Genomic DNA, 20,101 nt, shown 5'->3' with positions numbered 1-20,101 from the left:
GATTCCTCCAGAAGGGCTTTTGACAGGGGTCTGGCAGTTTTTTCCAGGTTTCGCTCTCAGTGGGCCTCCATGAAATTCCTTTTCGGGGGATGGTCACTTTGATGGGGAGGTGTTGGTGGGGAAGTTGCTCCAGGGTTTTTCTTCTTCCCGTCCTTGTGCTGATAAAGGGCTTCCCACTTGCGATCTCCCTCTTGTATTACGGTTCCTTCAAGGGCCTCCTTTTGATCCCTTTTTCTGAGATTGATATCAAACATCTTACACTGAAATCTGCTTTCTTATTGCCCTCGCTTCTGCCCATAGGCTTGGGGAGTTTGGGGCTCTCTTATGTCACCCTCCTTTCCTGAGGGTGCTGCCAGACTCGGTGGTGCTGAGGTGTGGTCCGAAGTTCCTCCCTTAAGTTGTATCTCGGTTTTCACACCTCTCAGGATCTGGTTCTCCCTGACTTCTTTAATGATCCGAGAATGCATAAGGAGGTGGCTTGGCTTAACATTCTGTCCGGCGGAACGTGTTGGAGTATTTGGCTTGGTTTGCTTTTTTCCACCAATCTAATAGTCTTCTGATTGCTTGTGGTCTGGCTGGGGCTGGGCATAACGCATCTGTGGTTTCCATTTTCCGGTGGTTCCGGGTTGTGATCTCCAGGGCCTATGTGGCTTCTCGCCTGCCTGTGCCTGCGCACGATCAGGGGCGGTCTGATAGGGGTTTGGGGGCTTCCTGGGCCGATGCAAGGAGGGTTTTTCTCTGCAAGAGATTTGTATGGCTGCCCCCTTGGCTGGTCTAGGGGCCTCATTAAGTAAGTACTGTGAGGAGGAAGAGTAGGACTAGGCGTAATGAAGATTACCGGTAAGTATTCAGAGCATCTCTGTGCATGCAGTTTCCGGTCTCTGCTTTTTACACCTGCTCTGGTGATGTGCTCTGTAAAACACGTGCTCTTTTCAGTCGGATTTGGTGTACTCTGATGGTCCGCGGCTCTGCAATGCGCATGTTCTTTCTAGTATCCCGTGGTAGTACTCTCGCGCATGCTCTATCAGTCCTGCACGAGGTGCCCGGGCACTGTCGTTCTGCGCATGCTCCGATGATAGGGCCTTTACAGTTCAGTCTGTTGTGCGCATGCCCTGCTTGTCGGTAGCTCTGCAATGGGCGCGTTCTTGCCCGCATCCCCGTTCTGCGCATCCTCGTTGTAGTGGAGCGGTCCTGCACTCTTACGGTATTGTCGTTATGCGCATGTAAAATGATAAGTGCCTCATTAGGTACCGGTCTGTTGTGCGCATGCGCTTTTTGTGGTCAGGTTTTTTCAATGCGCAAGCTCTTTTCTGAATCCACATTCTGCGCATCATGATGGTCGGTGTATCTGCACTGCGCATCCTCTGACGGTCGGTGTCTCTGCATTACGCATGCTCTAATACTCGGTGTCTCTGCACTGCGCATCCTCTGATGGTCGGTGTCTCTGCACTGCGCATGCTCTAATACTCGGTGTCTCTGCACTGCGCATGCTCTAATACTCGGCGTCTCTGCACTGCGCATCCTCTGATGGTCGGTGTCTCTGCACTGCGCATGCTCTAATACTCGGTGTCTCTGCACTGCGCATGCTGTGCTGGTCGGTGTCTCTGCACTGCGCATGCTCTGCTGGTCGGTGTCTCTGCAATGCGCATGCTCTGATGCTCGGTGTCTATGCTCTGCTGGTCGGTGTCTCTGCACTGCGCATGTCCATTGACCGTCCGGCTCTCCGGATTCGCCGCTGGAGACGGCTTGAACGTTCACTCCGTCGGCTGCGTCTCGGGACTGGGACGCCCGCCCGCCAGGTGCGCTACGCTGCCCACGTGACTCCTCAGCTCGCTTTCACGTGATTATTGTGGTTCTCGTGGGGTGCGGGGAGGGGAAGGGGCTCTGGAGCCACATACCTCGGATCTAGGGGCACACAGCAGCCACGGCTCTAGGGGCACACAGCAGCCACGTCTCTAGGGGCTCACAGCAGCCACGGCTCTAGGGGCACACAGCAGCCACGTCTCTAGGGGCTCACAGCAGCCACGGCTCTAGGGGCTCACAGCAGCCACGTCTCTAGGGGCTCACAGCAGCCACGGCTCTAGGGGCTCACAGCAGCCACGGCTCTAGGGGCGCACAGCACACAGCAGCCACGGCTCTAGGGGCTCACAGCAGCCACAGCTCTAGGGGCTCACAGCAGCCACGGCTCTAGGGGCGCACAGCAGCCACAGCTCTAGGGGCTCACAGCAGCCACGGCTCTAGGGGCGCACAGCACACAGCAGCCACGGCTCTAAGGGCACCCAGCACACAGGAGCCACGGCTCTAGGGGCGCACAGCACACAGCAGCCACGGCTCTAAGGGCACCCAGCACACAGCAGACACGGCTCTAAGGGCACCCAGCACACAGCAGCCACAGCTCTAGGGGCTCACAGCAGCCACGGCTCTAGGGGCGCACAGCACACAGCAGCCACGGCTCTAAGGGCACACAGCAGCCACGGCTCTAAGGGCACCCAGCACACAGCAGCCACGGCTCTAGGGGGCACACAGCAGCCACGGCTCTAGGGGCTGACAGCAGCCACGGCTCTAGGGGCGCACAGCACACAGCAGCCACGGCTCTATGGGCTCACAGCAGCCACAGCTCTAGGGGCTCACAGCAGCCACAGCTCTAGGGGCTCACAGCAGCCACGGCTCTAGGGGCGCACAGCAGCCACGGCTCTAGGGGCGCACAGCACACAGCAGCCACGGCTCTAGGGGCGCACAGCACACAGCAGCCACTGCTCTAGGGGGCACCCAGCACACAGCAGCCACGGCTCTAGGGGCTCACAGCAGCCACGGCTCTAGGGGCGCACAGCACACAGCAGCCACAGCTCTAGGGGCACACAGCAGCCACGGCTCTAGGGGCTCACAGCAGCCACGGCTCTAGGGGCGCACAGCACACAGCAGCCACGGCTCTAGGGGCTCACAGCAGCCACGGCTCTAGGGGCGCACAGCACACAGCAGCCACAGCTCTAGGGGCACACAGCAGCCACGGCTCTAGGGGCTCACAGCAGCCACGGCTCTAGGGGCGCACAGCACACAGCAGCCACGGCTCTAGGGGCTCACAGCAGCCACGGCTCTAGGGGCGCACAGCACACAGCAGCCACGGCTCTAAGGGCACCCAGCACACAGCAGCCACGGCTCTAAGGGCACCCAGCACACAGCAGCCACAGCTCTAGGGGCTCACAGCAGCCACGGCTCTAGGGGCACACAGCAGCCACGGCTCTAGGGGCGCACAGCACACAGCAGCCACAGCTCTAGGGGCACACAGCAGCCACGGCTCTAGGGGCTCACAGCAGCCACGGCTCTAGGGGCGCACAGCACACAGCAGCCACAGCTCTAGGGGCACACAGCAGCCACGGCTCTAGGGGCTCACAGCAGCCACGGCTCTAGGGGCGCACAGCACACAGCAGCCACGGCTCTAGGGGCTCACAGCAGCCACAGCTCTAGGGGCGCACAGCACACAGCAGCCACGGCTCTAAGGGCACCCAGCACACAGGAGCCACGGCTCTAGGGGCGCACAGCACACAGCAGCCATGGCTCTAAGGGCACCCAGCACACAGCAGCCACGGCTCTAAGGGCACCCAGCACACAGCAGCCACAGCTCTAGGGGCACACAGCAGCCACGGCTCTAGGGGCTCACAGCAGCCACGGCTCTAGGGGCGCACAGCACACAGCAGCCACGGCTCTAGGGGCACACAGCAGCCACGGCTCTAGGGGCACACAGCAGCCACGGCTCTAGGGGCGCACAGCACACAGCAGCCACAGCTCTAAGGGCACCCAGCACACAGCAGCCACGGCTCTAAGGGCACCCAGCACACAGCAGCCACAGCTCTAGGGGCTCACAGCAGCCACGGCTCTAGGGGCGCACAGCACACAGCAGCCACGGCTCTAGGGGCTCACAGCAGCCACGGCTCTGGGGCGCACAGCACACAGCAGCCACGGCTCTAAGGGCACCCAGCACACAGCAGCCACGGCTCTAGGGAAACACAGCACACAGCAGCCACGGCTCTAAGGGCACACAGCAGCCATGGCTCTAAGGGCACCCAGCACACAGCAGCCACAGCTCTAGGGGCTCACAGCAGCCACGGCTCTAGTGGTGCACAGCACACAGCAGCCACGGCTCTAGGGGGCACCCAGCAGCCACGGCTCTAGGGGCTCACAGCAGCCACGGCTCTAGGGGCGCACAGCAGCCACGGCTCTAGGGGCGCACAGCACACAGCAGCCACAGCTCTAGGGGCACACAGCACACAGCAGCCACGGCTCTAGGGGCGCACAGCACACAGCAGCCACGGCTCTAGGGGCGCACAGCACACAGCAGCCACGGCTCTAAGGGCACACAGGAGCCACGGCTCTAGGGGCACACAGCAGCCACGGCTCTAGGGGCTGACAGCAGCCACGGCTCTAGGGGCGCACAGCACACAGCAGCCACGGCTCTATGGGCTCACAGCACACAGCAGCCACAGCTCTAGGGGCTCACAGCAGCCACAGCTCTAGGGGCTCACAGCAGCCACGGCTCTAGGGGCGCACAGCAGCCACGGCTCTAGGGGCGCACAGCACACAGCAGCCACGGCTCTAGGGGCGCACAGCACACAGCAGCCACTGCTCTAGGGGGCACCCAGCACACAGCAGCCACGGCTCTAGGGGCTCACAGCAGCCACGGCTCTAGGGGCGCACAGCACACAGCAGCCACAGCTCTAGGGGCACACAGCAGCCACGGCTCTAGGGGCTCACAGCAGCCACGGCTCTAGGGGCGCACAGCACACAGCAGCCACGGCTCTAGGGGCTCACAGCAGCCACGGCTCTAGGGGCGCACAGCACACAGCAGCCACAGCTCTAGGGGCACACAGCAGCCACGGCTCTAGGGGCTCACAGCAGCCACGGCTCTAGGGGCGCACAGCACACAGCAGCCACGGCTCTAGGGGCTCACAGCAGCCACGGCTCTAGGGGCGCACAGCACACAGCAGCCACGGCTCTAAGGGCACCCAGCACACAGCAGCCACGGCTCTAAGGGCACCCAGCACACAGCAGCCACAGCTCTAGGGGCTCACAGCAGCCACGGCTCTAGGGGCTCACAGCAGCCACGGCTCTAGGGGCGCACAGCACACAGCAGCCACAGCTCTAGGGGCACACAGCAGCCACGGCTCTAGGGGCTCACAGCAGCCACGGCTCTAGGGGCGCACAGCACACAGCAGCCACAGCTCTAGGGGCACACAGCAGCCACGGCTCTAGGGGCTCACAGCAGCCACGGCTCTAGGGGCGCACAGCACACAGCAGCCACGGCTCTAGGGGCTCACAGCAGCCACGGCTCTAGGGGCGCACAGCACACAGCAGCCACAGCTCTAGGGGCACACAGCAGCCACGGCTCTAGGGGCTCACAGCAGCCACGGCTCTAGGGGCGCACAGCACACAGCAGCCACGGCTCTAGGGGCTCACAGCAGCCACGGCTCTAGGGGCGCACAGCACACAGCAGCCACGGCTCTAAGGGCACCCAGCACACAGCAGCCACGGCTCTAAGGGCACCCAGCACACAGCAGCCACAGCTCTAGGGGCTCACAGCAGCCACGGCTCTAGGGGCTCACAGCAGCCACGGCTCTAGGGGCGCACAGCACACAGCAGCCACGGCTCTAGGGGCTCACAGCAGCCACGGCTCTAGGGGCGCACAGCACACAGCAGCCACGGCTCTAAGGGCACACAGCAGCCACGGCTCTAAGGGCACCCAGCACACAGGAGCCACGGCTCTAGGGGCGCACAGCACACAGCAGCCACGGCTCTAAGGACACCCAGCACACAGCAGCCACGGCTCTAAGGGCACCCAGCACACAGCAGCCACAGCTCTAGGGGCACACAGCAGCCACGGCTCTAGGGGCTCACAGCAGCCACGGCTCTAGGGGCGCACAGCACACAGCAGCCACGGCTCTAGGGGCACACAGCAGCCACGGCTCTAGGGGCACACAGCAGCCACGGCTCTAGGGGCGCACAGCACACAGCAGCCACGGCTCTAAGGGCACCCAGCACACAGCAGCCACGGCTCTAAGGGCACCCAGCACACAGCAGCCACGGCTCTAGGGGCGCACAGCACACAGCAGCCACGGCTCTAGGGGCTCACAGCAGCCACGGCTCTGGGGCGCACAGCACACAGCAGCCACGGCTCTAAGGGCACCCAGCACACAGCAGCCACGGCTCTAGGGGCACACAGCACACAGCAGCCACGGCTCTAAGGGCACACAGCAGCCATGGCTCTAAGGGCACCCAGCACACAGCAGCCACAGCTCTAGGGGCTCACAGCAGCCACGGCTCTAGGGGTGCACAGCACACAGCAGCCACGGCTCTAGGGGGCACCCAGCAGCCACGGCTCTAGGGGCTCACAGCAGCCACGGCTCTAGGGGCGCACAGCACACAGCAGCCACAGCTCTAGGGGCACACAGCACACAGCAGCCACGGCTCTAGGGGCGCACAGCACACAGCAGCCACGGCTCTAGGGGCGCACAGCACACAGCAGCCACGGCTCTAAGGGCACACAGGAGCCACGGCTCTAGGGGCACACAGCAGCCACGGCACTAAGGGCACCCAGCACACAGCAGCCACAGCTCTAGGGGCTCACAGCACCCACGGCTCTAGGGGCACACAGCAGCCACGGCTCTAGGGGGCACACAGCAGCCACGGCTCTAGGGGCGCACAGCACACAGCAGCCACGGCTCTAAGGGCACACAGCAGCCACGGCTCTAAGGGCACCCAGCACACAGCAGCCACGGGTCTAGGGGCGCACAGCACACAGCAGCCACGGCTCTAGGGGGCACACAGCAGCCACGGCTCTAGGGGCTGACAGCAGCCACGGCTCTAGGGGCGCACAGCACACAGCAGCCACGGCTCTATGGGCTCACAGCACACAGCAGCCACAGCTCTAGGGGCTCACAGCAGCCACAGCTCTAGGGGCTCACAGCAGCCACGGCTCTAGGGGCGCACAGCAGCCACGGCTCTAGGGGCGCACAGCACACAGCTGCCACGGCTCTAGGGGCGCACAGCACACAGCAGCCACTGCTCTAGGGGGCACCCAGCACACAGCAGCCACGGCTCTAGGGGCTCACAGCAGCCACGGCTCTAGGGGCGCACAGCACACAGCAGCCACAGTTCTAGGGGCACACAGCAGCCACGGCTCTAGGGGCTCACAGCAGCCACGGCTCTAGGGGCGCACAGCACACAGCAGCCACGGCTCTAGGGGCTCACAGCAGCCACGGCTCTAGGGGCGCACAGCACACAGCAGCCACAGCTCTAGGGGCACACAGCAGCCACGGCTCTAGGGGCTCACAGCAGCCACGGCTCTAGGGGCGCACAGCACACAGCAGCCACGGCTCTAGGGGCTCACAGCAGCCACGGCTCTAGGGGCGCACAGCACACAGCAGCCACGGCTCTAAGGGCACCCAGCACACAGCAGCCACGGCTCTAAGGGCACCCAGCACACAGCAGCCACAGCTCTAGGGGCTCACAGCAGCCACGGCTCTAGAGGCTCACAGCAGCCACGGCTCTAGGGGCGCACAGCACACAGCAGCCACAGCTCTAGGGGCACACAGCAGCCACGGCTCTAGGGGCTCACAGCAGCCACGGCTCTAGGGGCGCACAGCACACAGCAGCCACAGCTCTAGGGGCACACAGCAGCCACGGCTCTAGGGGCTCACAGCAGCCACGGCTCTAGGGGCGCACAGCACACAGCAGCCACGGCTCTAGGGGCTCACAGCAGCCACGGCTCTAGGGGCGCACAGCACACAGCAGCCACGGCTCTAAGGGCACCCAGCACACAGGAGCCACGGCTCTAGGGGCGCACAGCACACAGCAGCCACGGCTCTAAGGGCACCCAGCACACAGCAGCCACGGCTCTAAGGGCACCCAGCACACAGCAGCCACAGCTCTAGGGGCACACAGCAGCCACGGCTCTAGGGGCTCACAGCAGCCACGGCTCTAGGGGCGCACAGCACACAGCAGCCACGGCTCTAGGGGCACACAGCAGCCACGGCTCTAGGGGCACACAGCAGCCACGGCTCTAGGGGCACACAGCAGCCACGGCTCTAAGGGCACCCAGCACACAGCAGCCACGGCTCTAAGGGCACCCAGCACACAGCAGCCACAGCTCTAGGGGCTCACAGCAGCCACGGCTCTAGGGGCGCACAGCACACAGCAGCCACGGCTCTAGGGGCTCACAGCAGCCACGGCTCTGGGGCGCACAGCACACAGCAGCCACGGCTCTAAGGGCACCCAGCACACAGCAGCCACGGCTCTAGGGGCACACAGCACACAGCAGCCACGGCTCTAAGGGCACACAGCAGCCATGGCTCTAAGGGCACCCAGCACACAGCAGCCACAGCTCTAGGGGCACACAGCACACAGCAGCCACGGCTCTAGGGGCGCACAGCACACAGCAGCCACGGCTCTAGGGGCGCACAGCACACAGCAGCCACGGCTCTAAGGGCACACAGGAGCCACGGCTCTAGGGGCACACAGCAGCCACGGCACTAAGGGCACCCAGCACACAGCAGCCACAGCTCTAGGGGCTCACAGCACCCACGGCTCTAGGGGCACACAGCAGCCACGGCTCTAGGGGGCACACAGCAGCCACGGCTCTAGGGGCACACAGCAGCCACGGCTCTAGGGGCTCACAGCAGCCACGGCTCTAGGGGCGCACAGCACACAGCAGCCACGGCTCTAGGGGCGCACAGCACACAGCAGCCACTGCTCTAGGGGGCACACAGCAGCCACGGCTCTAGGGGGCACACAGCAGCCACGGCTCTAGGGGCGAGCAGCAGCCACTTGTACTAATGTTTGATCAAGGATAGGCATCCCCTACCGCGTAAACCCTGGGGAGTAACTAAAACAAATAAACAAGAAGATGTGGGTGATGCGGGACAAATTGCTGAGACACTCAAGCAAAATAAGTAACCATTGTATGGGAGCCCAAATGAGGGGATAGGCCAGATCAAGGATAATAAAATCAATTTATCTTTATTGTTTACATATCAAATCACATAACATATGGTACTGAATCCATCATAAAACAGCATAAAAACAGACAATCAATATAGAATATATACAGATAAAGTTCATGACAACCACCTAAGCTCCCTGCAATGCAGGATGAATACAAAGTGCAAAGTGCAATAGCCCCCCCAGGGAGAAAGGAAAGGGGAAAAGGGGAAACCAATCTACCGGGGAGGATCAGAGCAGATTGGAAAGGGGCAAAGAGTGAGAAGGGGAGCATAAAAATAAAAAAATGAATACCTTATTAAGGTCCTAATACTAACCCCAATCTCGAAATGCATGCACAGTTCAAAAAATAATTCTGAGTCTAGCTGCAACTATTCCAACAATTAAGAATAGAAAATAAGAAAAATTTGAGAAATGCAAAAATTACAAAATTACGACACCTCTCCAGTATCATATTCTAAAGTGACAGAAATTATTTATACAAATTAATGGACAAGCTTGCAGTGCAAGATATGTAAGAGGTGCCACCTGCAACGCTTGTCACAATTTCGACCTAAACAGTCAACCGCCGGCACCTAGTGTGACTTCCACCATTCTCATGTGTCACGATTGGGTAGTTTCGACGACCTCAAAAATTGTCTAAGGCATCCGTCTCTTTTCGAAAAAAGAGAGGGATGGCTTAACAGTCGTCTTCCTCAGGACAGGACGCAAATGTTTGTAAAATATAGGAACAGCAATGGATTTATATGGTCAACGGAAAGGCGTCTTAAAGTTAGTCCTTGGGCCTCATTACGACCCAGGCGGTAAGTTACCGCCTGGGCCGTGACTTTACCACCATGGCGTAAACTACGTTTACGCCATGGTGGTTGGCGGACTTATCGCCCCATTCCGACCTTGGCGGGGCGGTAAGTCCCCAATCCCCATTTACCCTTCCCCATTCCCATTTTTGCCCCATAGGGCATAATGGGAGTGGGGAAGGCGTTAATTACGCCACCGTAAATTACGGTGGCGTAATTAACTCCATGGTCCCTTAGCGCCATGGATTTTAACACCTGCTAAAAGCAGGTGTTAAATCCGCCATGGCGCTAAGGGACCTCGTACTCAGGCGGTAAGGGTCGGCGCTGTTTACGGCGCCGTAAACCCCTTACCGCCTGAGTTGTAATGAGGCCCCTTGTGTCCTTCCATGACCAGATTCTTCTTTTATGTATGTATATAGTCCTTGCCTTCCTTCTTTATCCAGTTCTTCACTAAAATATATCAGAGAATAGAAAGAAAAAAACAAAGGAAAAAAGAAAAACGGAAATATACCATGGTTAAAAACCGCATATTAAAAAAATCCTTGACCTAGCCTAGCAGCCCCACAAATGCTCCACATAACACGTTACGATATGGTGCTCCTCGAGAATCCAATCAATGCAATAAATACCTCCATAGAGTCATACTGCAGAATCTATAATAAGATTCGGGATGTAGAAATATATTCCACCCCACTAGACCCAGCGTGGATCTTCAATTAAAGAAATCCAACCCACCAGGTGGTCGGCAGATGAGGGCCTAAATTAATACAATCCCAGTGGCATATACATACAAAAAACAGGACAGCACGCCCAACCAATCATCCATACAACGTGGAAATCCAAACCTTGTGGAAATGGGAAAAAACCCCAGCTCCTCCTGGGTACAAACACAGGAAAGAGTGGACCCCTCAGTGATGGGGTATTATGGTGTCTTGATGGAGTGAAATTCACTTCATTGAAGAGAAGAATTCAATCTTGCTTCCACCAGCTAGATAGCTGCCGGCTGAAAAGAAGAAAAAGAGAGTGTCTAGCAAAGCAGCCACAGAGAGTACATAGGGCCTCATTACCCGGTAGGCGGTGAGCCATGGCGCTATTAGCGCCATGGCTCATGCCGGTAAAATACCGGCACCGCCTTGGCGGAAAGGGGATTTACCGCCCCATTCCAAGGTTGGAGGGGCGGTAACTCCCCTTTCCGCCATTGCCCTTCCCCATTCCCATTTCTGCCCCATAGGGCTCTATGGGAATGGGGAAGGCAATAATTACGGCACCACAATTTTGCGGTGCCGTAATTAGCTCCGAGGTCCCTTAGCGGGTTGGATTTTAACGCCTGCAAATAGCAGGCGTTAAATCCCCCAACCCGCAAAGGGACCTCGTAGTAAGGCGGTAGGGATTTACCGGTATTTTACCGGTACCGGTAAATCCCTACCGCCATCCTTGTAATGAGGCCCATAGTCTTAGAGCACAAGAGACATCTATGAGTCATAGATCTATGTTAATGCCGACTTGCTGCCTAAACACATGTGTCCCATCCGCTGAACTGCTCTAATCTGATATGTTCGAATCAGTGAGCAGCAGTGTTGAGCAGCCATTGTGTATTACTGTAACCACATGAAAAGCAGGGCAGGGATATATTCCTGCATTCTTCCATTCAAATAGAGTTACGGCCTTGTCATAAAGTATGGAGCACGTTGGAACAGGCTCACCTTTAAGCCAGACTTGGCTTATGTCAGTACCGATTAGCCCCTATGGGGTGATGCTAGTTGGTGAACCGCGTCAACAACTGGCTCCGTAGCCATAAAACAGCCAAATGGTGTTAGCCACTATTTGCAAAAAAACATTTCCAGAGTCAGCAGCCGCATGCCGTCGTGGATGCACCTCGATGTGTTACCACGACAGTCAGTGCAGCCGCTGGTGCAGTATGTGTGCACCAGACGTGGCGTTCACTTCCTGAACCCCGTAAAGTATTGGTGGCCACCAAGATGGAGACGAGAGATGGAGGCAGAAAGAAGGAGAAAATGGAAAAGGGCAAACGTTTCCTTACCTTGTTCACGGTAGAAAAATGCATCTGTTCCGCGGGGCACTCGCTCGCTCAGTCGCAAGCACGGGAATACGGGACCATGTACGAGTCTGCGTGTGGTTTGTTCCGGCGGCCCTTGCATGTATCCCGAATGTTTGGAAGCTGGCCTCCCAGCTGCTATCGCTTCCTGAAATAGTGGAAACCTGAGAGTCACGTGATTTCTACTCGCGGTCATGTGACGTAGGATCCAACGAGTGGTTTCTTAAAGAGAAAGTAAACCTTGTATGTTACTCCATGTGTGTTCAGCAATGGGACCCTGATAGTACAAAAAAGGAAGGAAGAAGGAAAAAGGGGGGGGATGGAGGGGAAAGGAAGAGAAAACAACTCTCCCTCCAAAGGGGGAGGGGGGTTTCGGGACACTCAAACAGATCCTACTGTCGCGGTCCGTATATATCTGGCTATACAATCACTACCACCGTGTTATGATGCTTGTATCCTGGGAAGGATAGCAAAAGTTGACCATATGTCTCATGAAGCACTTATGAGTAAAGGAGGGCATAAGCTTGGACTCCACACAATATCAACCTAAGCAAGGCATTGTGTGTTCAATCTCGATCAAGATGGGACCATCAGAGCACTGTACCTGTAAAGGTGTGTGATGTCCTTACCCCTAAACCGGCCCCTTTATATTCAAGCAAGGCCCCAGGTCGTGCCCCAGCTGGGGCACCCACATTAAAAAGGGCAGAGGGACATCTATGTACCTTCAAGTAATGCAGTGGAGCCATTCTTCTTGGTGATTCAGACCCTTGTGATAACTATCAGTCTGGTACATCCACCATTGTTCCCGTTGGGAGAGTCTTGCTGCAGTATTGAGTCGATCCGTCCCTACAGCACGTTGAGAGTCTTGCTACAGTATTGAGTCGATCCGTCCCTCCAACACGTTCCAGCACCCACTACTTAAAGTCGTCGCAATTGTGTCCACACTCCAAAAAGTGTGATACTAGTGGGGCATTACAGGTGTTAAGGCGGATTCTCGACTTATGCTCTGAAATCCTAGTTTTTATAGGTCTTGCTGTTTTTCCTATATATGATTTCTTACATGGGCATATAATAACATAAATCACGTTGGTGGAGTTGTATGTAGTGTGTTGTTTGAGGGACCATGATCTCTCATTAATGATGACTGTGGAGCAAGCCGAAGTTGATTTGCATGCGTTGCAGAACCCGCATGGAAAGTGTCCTAGTATTGGTTGAAAACCCCATTGCGAATTAATGGTTGCTTGCTGGGGGACAGTTTTCATACAATCTGCTTGTGAGAGCCAGCCCTTGAGATTTCTGCCCTTTTTAAAAGCGAACAGCGGGCGCTCTAGATCAGGATTGTTAAGTTGGAGAAGATGCCAGTGTTTGTTTATCATATTTTTCAACTCTTTGTGATAAGAGTTAAAGGTAGTAGCGCATACAATGCGTTGATTAGTGATATCTGGCCTATTCTGCCCGGTGAGTAGGGTATCACAGTGTTGGTATCTGGCTCTTTTACGAGTCTGTTTCAATAGGTATAGGGGGTACCCTCTAGCCATCAATCTCTTGGAGATAATGCCAGCTTGTATAGAATAGTCACTGGTTCTAGTGCAATTTCGCCTGGCTCTCAGAAACTGCCCATAGGGGATACTCTCCCTCAGGGCCTGAGGGTGAAAGCTATCAAATCGTAAAATGGTATTCCGATCTGTTTCTTTACGAAAAAAATCCACAAAAATGCGGTCTGTGTCAATCTTAATGGCCAGATCCAGAAATGGAAGTGAATTGTTGCTGGTTGACATAGTAAACTTTATATGTGGATTCAAGGTGTTAATCCATGGGAGAAAGGCAGTATAGTCGCCCTTTGTTGTATCCAGACAATAATTATATCATCTATATACCTCTTATAGAGACGCATGGCCGAGAGAAAGGGGTTGGAATCATGTAGAATGAGAGACTTCTCAAACTGCCATATATACAAGATCGCATAATAGGGGCGAAAGCCGCCCCCATCGCCGTGCCCTTGACCTGTAAATAGTATGTATTCTTAAAGCACACAGCAGCCACGGCTCTAGGTGCACACAGCAGCCGATGGCTCTAGGCGCTCACAGCAGCCACTGCTCTGGGGGCACACAGCAGCCACGGCTCTAGGGGCACACAACAGCCACGGCTCTAGGGGCACCCAGCACACAGCAGCCACAGTTCTAGGGGCACAAAGCAGCCACGGCTCTAGGGGCACCCAGCACACAGCAGCCACGGCTCTTGGGGCACACAGCAGCCACGGCTCTAGGGGCACACAGAATCCACGGCTCTAGGGGCACACAACAGCCACGGCTTTAGGGGCACACAACAGCTACGGCTCTAGGGGCACACAGCACCCAGAAGCCACAGCTCTAAGGGCACCCAGCACACAGCAGCCACGGCTCTAGGGGCACAAAGCAGCCACAGCTCTAGGGGCACCCAGCACACAGCAGCCACGGCTCTTGGGGCACACAGCAGCCACAGCTCTAGGGGCACACAGCAGCCACAGCTCTAGGGGCAGACAGCAGCCACGGCTCTAGGGGCACCCAACACACAGCAGCCACAGCTCTAGGGGCACACAGCAGCCACGGCTCTAGGGGCACCCGCCAGACAGCAACCACAGCTCTAGGGGCACCCAGGCCGGAGTTGCACCCACATGACCGTGATCACATGGCAGAGACATGCCATGGGGGCGGTGTTGCCCAGCAGGGGCACCGTCCAAATGCAGGGCCACGTGACAGGGCCTCAGCAGGCTGCGCCACACCAGCGTGGTGCCCATGAACAAAGGATGCAGGAGTCAGCTTGGGATCGACTGACGAACCAGAAGCGGCTCATTCTTTTCATTAAGTTGGTCACATGTTTGGCACCATGTTACGATTACATGAGTCTTGGGAGCTACCATTCTCCCGGGAGGCGTGACACATAACACTCCTCCTTTTTCATAACAACCAAACAACATAACAGGCGTGACGGGTTGCTACGGGAGTGGCAGTGTGTTTTACTGCTGGCGGGGGCTTTATGTGTTTGGCGTCGGGGAGGCTAACAGTGGTACGTGTGTTGTGGGTGCTCCTGTCTGCCGATATGAGTGGGCAATACTCAGGAGAAGGCGAGTGCAATTTACCTGCCTAACCTCTGGGTTTTCAATGCAGTTTTTGGTCCCGTCCAATACTCCAACCGATTGGCTACCGGCAGCAGTCTTTTACAGTCAATCGGGTGGAAGTGTTGGTGGGACCGCAAGCGGTGCACACTACATGAGCCCGCTGCTTGTGGGCAGCTTTTACTCATTGCTTTTTTTAATCCTTACCTTGCAGGACTGCACCGTGACTGAGTTGATCTGCAGATTCCACCGCCAGAGCCAGCCCACCCGGCCTCCTGCTGCTGTCCATGTGCCGTGCCTGAGATTGGGAGCCCGGAACCGAGGATCACCTAATTCAAGTAAGTGGATTAGTCTCTGCGGCAGTCACTGTAACGCTTACAGCAAATTGGCAAACATAATGCAGACTGGAGCAAAAAAAATGTGCGTTTACTTCGCTTTCATTATTTTTGCCCAGTTTGCCATGGCTCAAGTCGAGGGTACAGGTAGAGCCCACCCACTTTTTTCAGAGGGTGTATTCATTCCCCCCAACTAAAATGAGAAACATTTCGAAGGACCTCTTTGAATTCCTAAATTAAAGCCGAACTCAGGTGTGGGGTGCAAGATGGAGAAAGGGCTGCTCCTGGGCGGGGTGATGCATTGGGCAGTAAGGGTACCCTTGGGTCTGCAGGGGTTGGTGGTGGTGTATCTGACAAGGGGGCCCTTAGGACTGGAGGGGGAGAAGGGAGGGAGAAAGATTACGAGGGGGATGTGGGAAAGAGAAATTGGGGGCGGGTGGTGGTCACCAGTCTCTGGTAGATGGTTTGGCGGTAGCCTGTGTTGATGATGGGGGGAGAAAGATGGGATCGCATGGGGATGAAAGCGGGGTGCTCCTTCGTAGTACATCCCATGTGGATCGGAGGGTGGAGGACAGTGGGTTTCTGGTGGTGTACAGCAGTAGGTAGGTGAGTCTGGGTTTGAACCTATGGAGGTAGAGTTGTGTTGGCAGATGTGTAGCGAGGCAGGACACACCAGGTAAGATTATGGGCCTCATTACACGGATGGCGGTAAGGATTTACCGGTACCGGTAAATCCTTACCACCTTACTACGAGGTCCCTTTGCGGGTTGGGGGATTTAACGCCTGCTTTTTGCAGGCGTTAAAAACCAACCCGCAAAGGGACCCAGGGAGCTAATTACGGTACCGCAATTTGCGGTACCGTAATTAGAGCCTCCCCCATTCCCAATGAGCCCTATGGGGCGAAAATGGGAATGGGGAAGGGCAGTGGTGGAAGTGGGAATTACCACCCCGCCAACCTTGGAATGGGGCGGTAATTCCCCTTTCCGCCAAGGCGGTGCCAGTATTTTACCGGCATGAACCATGGCGCTAATAGCGCCATGGTTCTCCGCCATCCGTGTAATGAGGCCCTATATGTAGATTTATTTGAGCATCAATCAGACAGATAGTTGAGACCCCCAACCAGCACAGCATCAGATCTCCAACTGCCTCTAATACAATACATAACAAGTGCCTAAGTTCCATAGCAGTGCATTGTGACATCAACCGTGCAATGACCAATGACAGCACATCATGAATGCTCACCATCCCCATAGCAACACTTAACATTCCCCTAGTACTGTCAACCCATATATATAACACCCCCCCCTTATCCGAAATAACAAAAAAAAATTACAAATGAAACCTAAATTTAACATAGCATAGAACAAATGATGGAAATATCAACATAACATCAACAGGCATTACACCGCTGCTGTCATGTTCCCAAGATCTTCATGCAATATTTTGTTGAATATGCTGGGACTTTTGCAATAACCCTGGGGCAATCTACAGTGTTCATACCTCCTTCCCCCTAGGGTGAATGCCGTCCGGTATCTGCATTCTTCTGCGAGGGTATTGAAAAAAATGCATTTTTCAAATCCACCACTGTGAAGTGGGACACATCTTTTGGGATGCTGCATAGAATAGATTCAGGGTTTGGGACCAAAGGGAATTCTTTCTGAATGACGTCATTTAGTGGACGTCGGTCCTGGATCATCCTCCAGGCCCCTCCTTTTGCTTTTCTGATTGGGTAAATACATGTGTTACACGGGGAGTTTGAGGGTACTATTATCCCCTGTGTGAGTAAGGCATTTATTGTTTCTTTTATTCCTTCCTGTGCTTCCCGGGACAGGGGGTATTGTTTTACCCGGGACAGAATTGCTCCAGGCTTAAGGTTGATCTTCACTGGTGTGACTCCGTGTAGCAGTGCTACGTCATGTGGACCTGTTGTCCACAACTGCCAGGGCACCGACTGCATGTCATCATTAAAGAACGAGGGTGGGGCCCCCACTACCGCCATTTGCTGTACTGGCAGATGTCTCTGCTGTATCATTATTTCACAAGGGATGGCTATTTCCATAATGATTTCTCTATCACTCTCTGAGTCTGTGAATAGTTCCTCGTCTGATAAATCTTGGAGTGCAATGTCGGCGTTTATGCATAATACTGTACTCCACTCACAGCCGTGTATGTCCATTGCAATTACAGCTATTCTTTTGGCTGCGATTTGTACTGCATGTATGTCTAGTGACATCACTGTCCCTGGCATTATCTCGGGGCGGGCTATTGGGCGGAAAACAAATTCTGCTGGCACTCTCCACTCCAGTTTTCTCAACTCTGGGACCACCCGGGCCAATGTTTTTAACCCATGGAGGAACATGTCTGGGTTCACTGGTATGGCGCGCACCTCGAGCACTTGGCTCGTGAATATATCACTAACATCACTCGCATTGGGCACATTCCTGGGGTGGCGCATACGACTCCTCCTCTTTTGGTGAACGAAATAGTCATATTGAGCTTGCTTAGTAGATCCCTCCCCAATTGGTTAATAGGGGACTGCTCATAGTACAATAGGGGTGCCCTCACTGGTTTTCCCCCTATTGTCACATCCAAATCTTCTGTGTAAGGAGCTTCGACCACCGCCCCAGAGAACCCCAGCGTCTCCAATTTACGATTAGATAGCGGAAACCGGCCTTCACGTAAACATGACTTCTCAGCTCCTGAATCTACCATAAAGATGAATTGTTTATTCCCTATCTCTGCCCCTATCAATGGTTCCTCTCTTGCATTGAAGGTTGTCGATAGGATTGGACACGCGAGTGCTCTCTGTGGGCTGTCCTATGCCGGATGCCTAGTTGTACCCCCCTGGCTGAAAACATTACCTGAAACCACCGCTACTCCTCCATATGGGGCAGGCGCGCCGTTTGATGTTGTGGTGAAGGGGTTGTTTTGTGTGTAGGGAAGGTGCTCGCTACTTTGTGGGTGTTGGTGAATGTTGTATGGTCGTTCCCTGTATTGCTCTTGCCCCCTTTGGTCTTGCTGTTCTCTAACCCCGTCCCGGGGCAATCCGTATGGGCTTCCCGGATGGAGGTGCCCGTAATATTGGTCATCTTGGTAAACTGGGTTGGGTCTGCTTCTACACTCGTGTGAGAAATGTCCCCACCTCCCGCAATTCCAACAGTTTCCTTGTCCCACTCTGGGTCCCGGCCCCCCATTTCCGCCATTACCCCGTATCCCTGTCCACCTCCCCGACGCCCCTGTACCCACCTCTTCTGTTGCTGGGGTGCAACACTTGCCACTGCTGCCCTCCGTAATCCTCCTGTCCATTCCACTGTCTTTGCCCGTTGTCTGCCCAATTTTCAGCCATCCTCCCCTGTATCGCCACCAGTCCCTCTTCCTCCTCTGTGTCTCTATCATGTGGGAGTGCTGCTACAGCTGCAGCGACTTTCACTAGTTTTGTTTGTACTAGCTTGGCCTCATCTGCCAGGCTTTTTTGTGCCACCTCCTTCTCCCTCTCTTTGATTCTTTTGCAGTGGTGCACGATTATGCTCTGAATCTCTGGCCATCCTTTCGCCTCGATCCCTGCTATTTTGTCAAGCACTTTTTGCACTTCTTTTAGGAGCCCCCTCTTTATTATGAAGTAAAATAAGGATGTTGATTGGTCATACGGCGTACCCGTTTCAGCTCTCCACATCTCCTGCACTCTGAAAATGTAATGCATAGCCTCTTCCCCATCGTTCATGGTGCATTGCATCACTGACTGTAAATCTGGCGTGTCTGGGAATGTTTCCCTTCACGCGTCCCAAACGTCTCCACTAAACTTCCTCCTGCTGCCATCCCCAATCTCCCAGCTTCCTGCTCGTCTTCCTCTATGTCACACCACAGCTCTTCTCTCCCATCACCTTCCACACTTCCTCCGGTATTGTTCGCTCCCAGTTCTACTATCTGGGTGGGCTCCTCTTGTATCCTGAATAGTATCTCCCCTTTTTTCCACCCTTCCGCATTTGACTTATCTAAGGCGTGTGATCGGGACAGTCGCTCTGACCTTGTAGTTTCGGGCTCACCTTGTTCACATATACTTTGTATCCTCGACAACTCTTCTCTGGCTATCGAGAGCCTGGCGTCTAAGTCTTCTGTTAACTTGCATATGTTTACTGAAGGGGTACTCACCTGTCTATTTGATCGGGGGCAATCATGGTGGTGGTGCTGTTGGCCGTGCTGTGGGGGTAGGTGTACTGTTGGGCACATATGTGGGATCACTATAACCCTCAGCCGGTGCAGGCTTATTCAAGATTGGGTACAATCGGTTACTTCTACCAATCCCTCTTTCCTCCCGTCCTCCTTACCACCTTCTGCCCTTGCGGATGGGGTAGCAGTGAGGGCGGGTTGATCGAGAGTGGTGTCTGTTTTCTTTGGTGGGGGTATTTCCTCGAATAATCGCCGTAGGTCTAGTATCTCTCTCCTGTTATGAAAGTGTTTTCCCTTATACTTTAAGTATATACATGTTGCCACCATATCCAAAATGCTCTTATCAAAGGACCCTCCTTGTGGCCAAACCTGTGGGAGTCCTTCCCCTTTTAGCTCCGTCACCCACCGGTCATGTACTTGGTTATTCTGGCTGCATGTCCCGGTAAGCTTCTACAAATGTGCGCTAGAGGTGTCTCCGCCCCCATGGCTGGATCTGTGTTGCTCTATTCTCTTGAGTCAATCCCCTCTATCACTCTATGTGTGTAATTGTGTATGTTGGGCTCTGCTTACCGTCAGCTCCTGACGATCAATTTATGTTTTGCTCAAATGGACAACATTTCTTTGTCAAATCTTACCAGGCCACACTTACATTGACCACTTC

The 20,101-nt window shown here is 55.5% G+C and overlaps 1 protein-coding gene across 1 annotated transcript in view; it reads left to right on the top strand.

The window, feature by feature from the left end:
• LOC138468430 (zinc finger protein 585A-like) overlaps positions 1 to 20,101 on the top strand; it is a 375,431-nt gene that overhangs the window by 216,095 nt on the left and 139,235 nt on the right. The window lies entirely within an intron of this gene.

Source organism: Ambystoma mexicanum, chromosome 4q (assembly GCF_040938575.1).
Source record: "Ambystoma mexicanum isolate Mex_15411 chromosome 4q, UKY_AmexF1_1, whole genome shotgun sequence".
In the NCBI taxonomy this organism is placed as follows: Eukaryota; Metazoa; Chordata; class Amphibia; order Caudata; family Ambystomatidae; genus Ambystoma; species Ambystoma mexicanum.
Note: the sequence above shows the minus strand (reverse complement) of the source record. Positions and strands in the feature narration are given on the sequence as shown.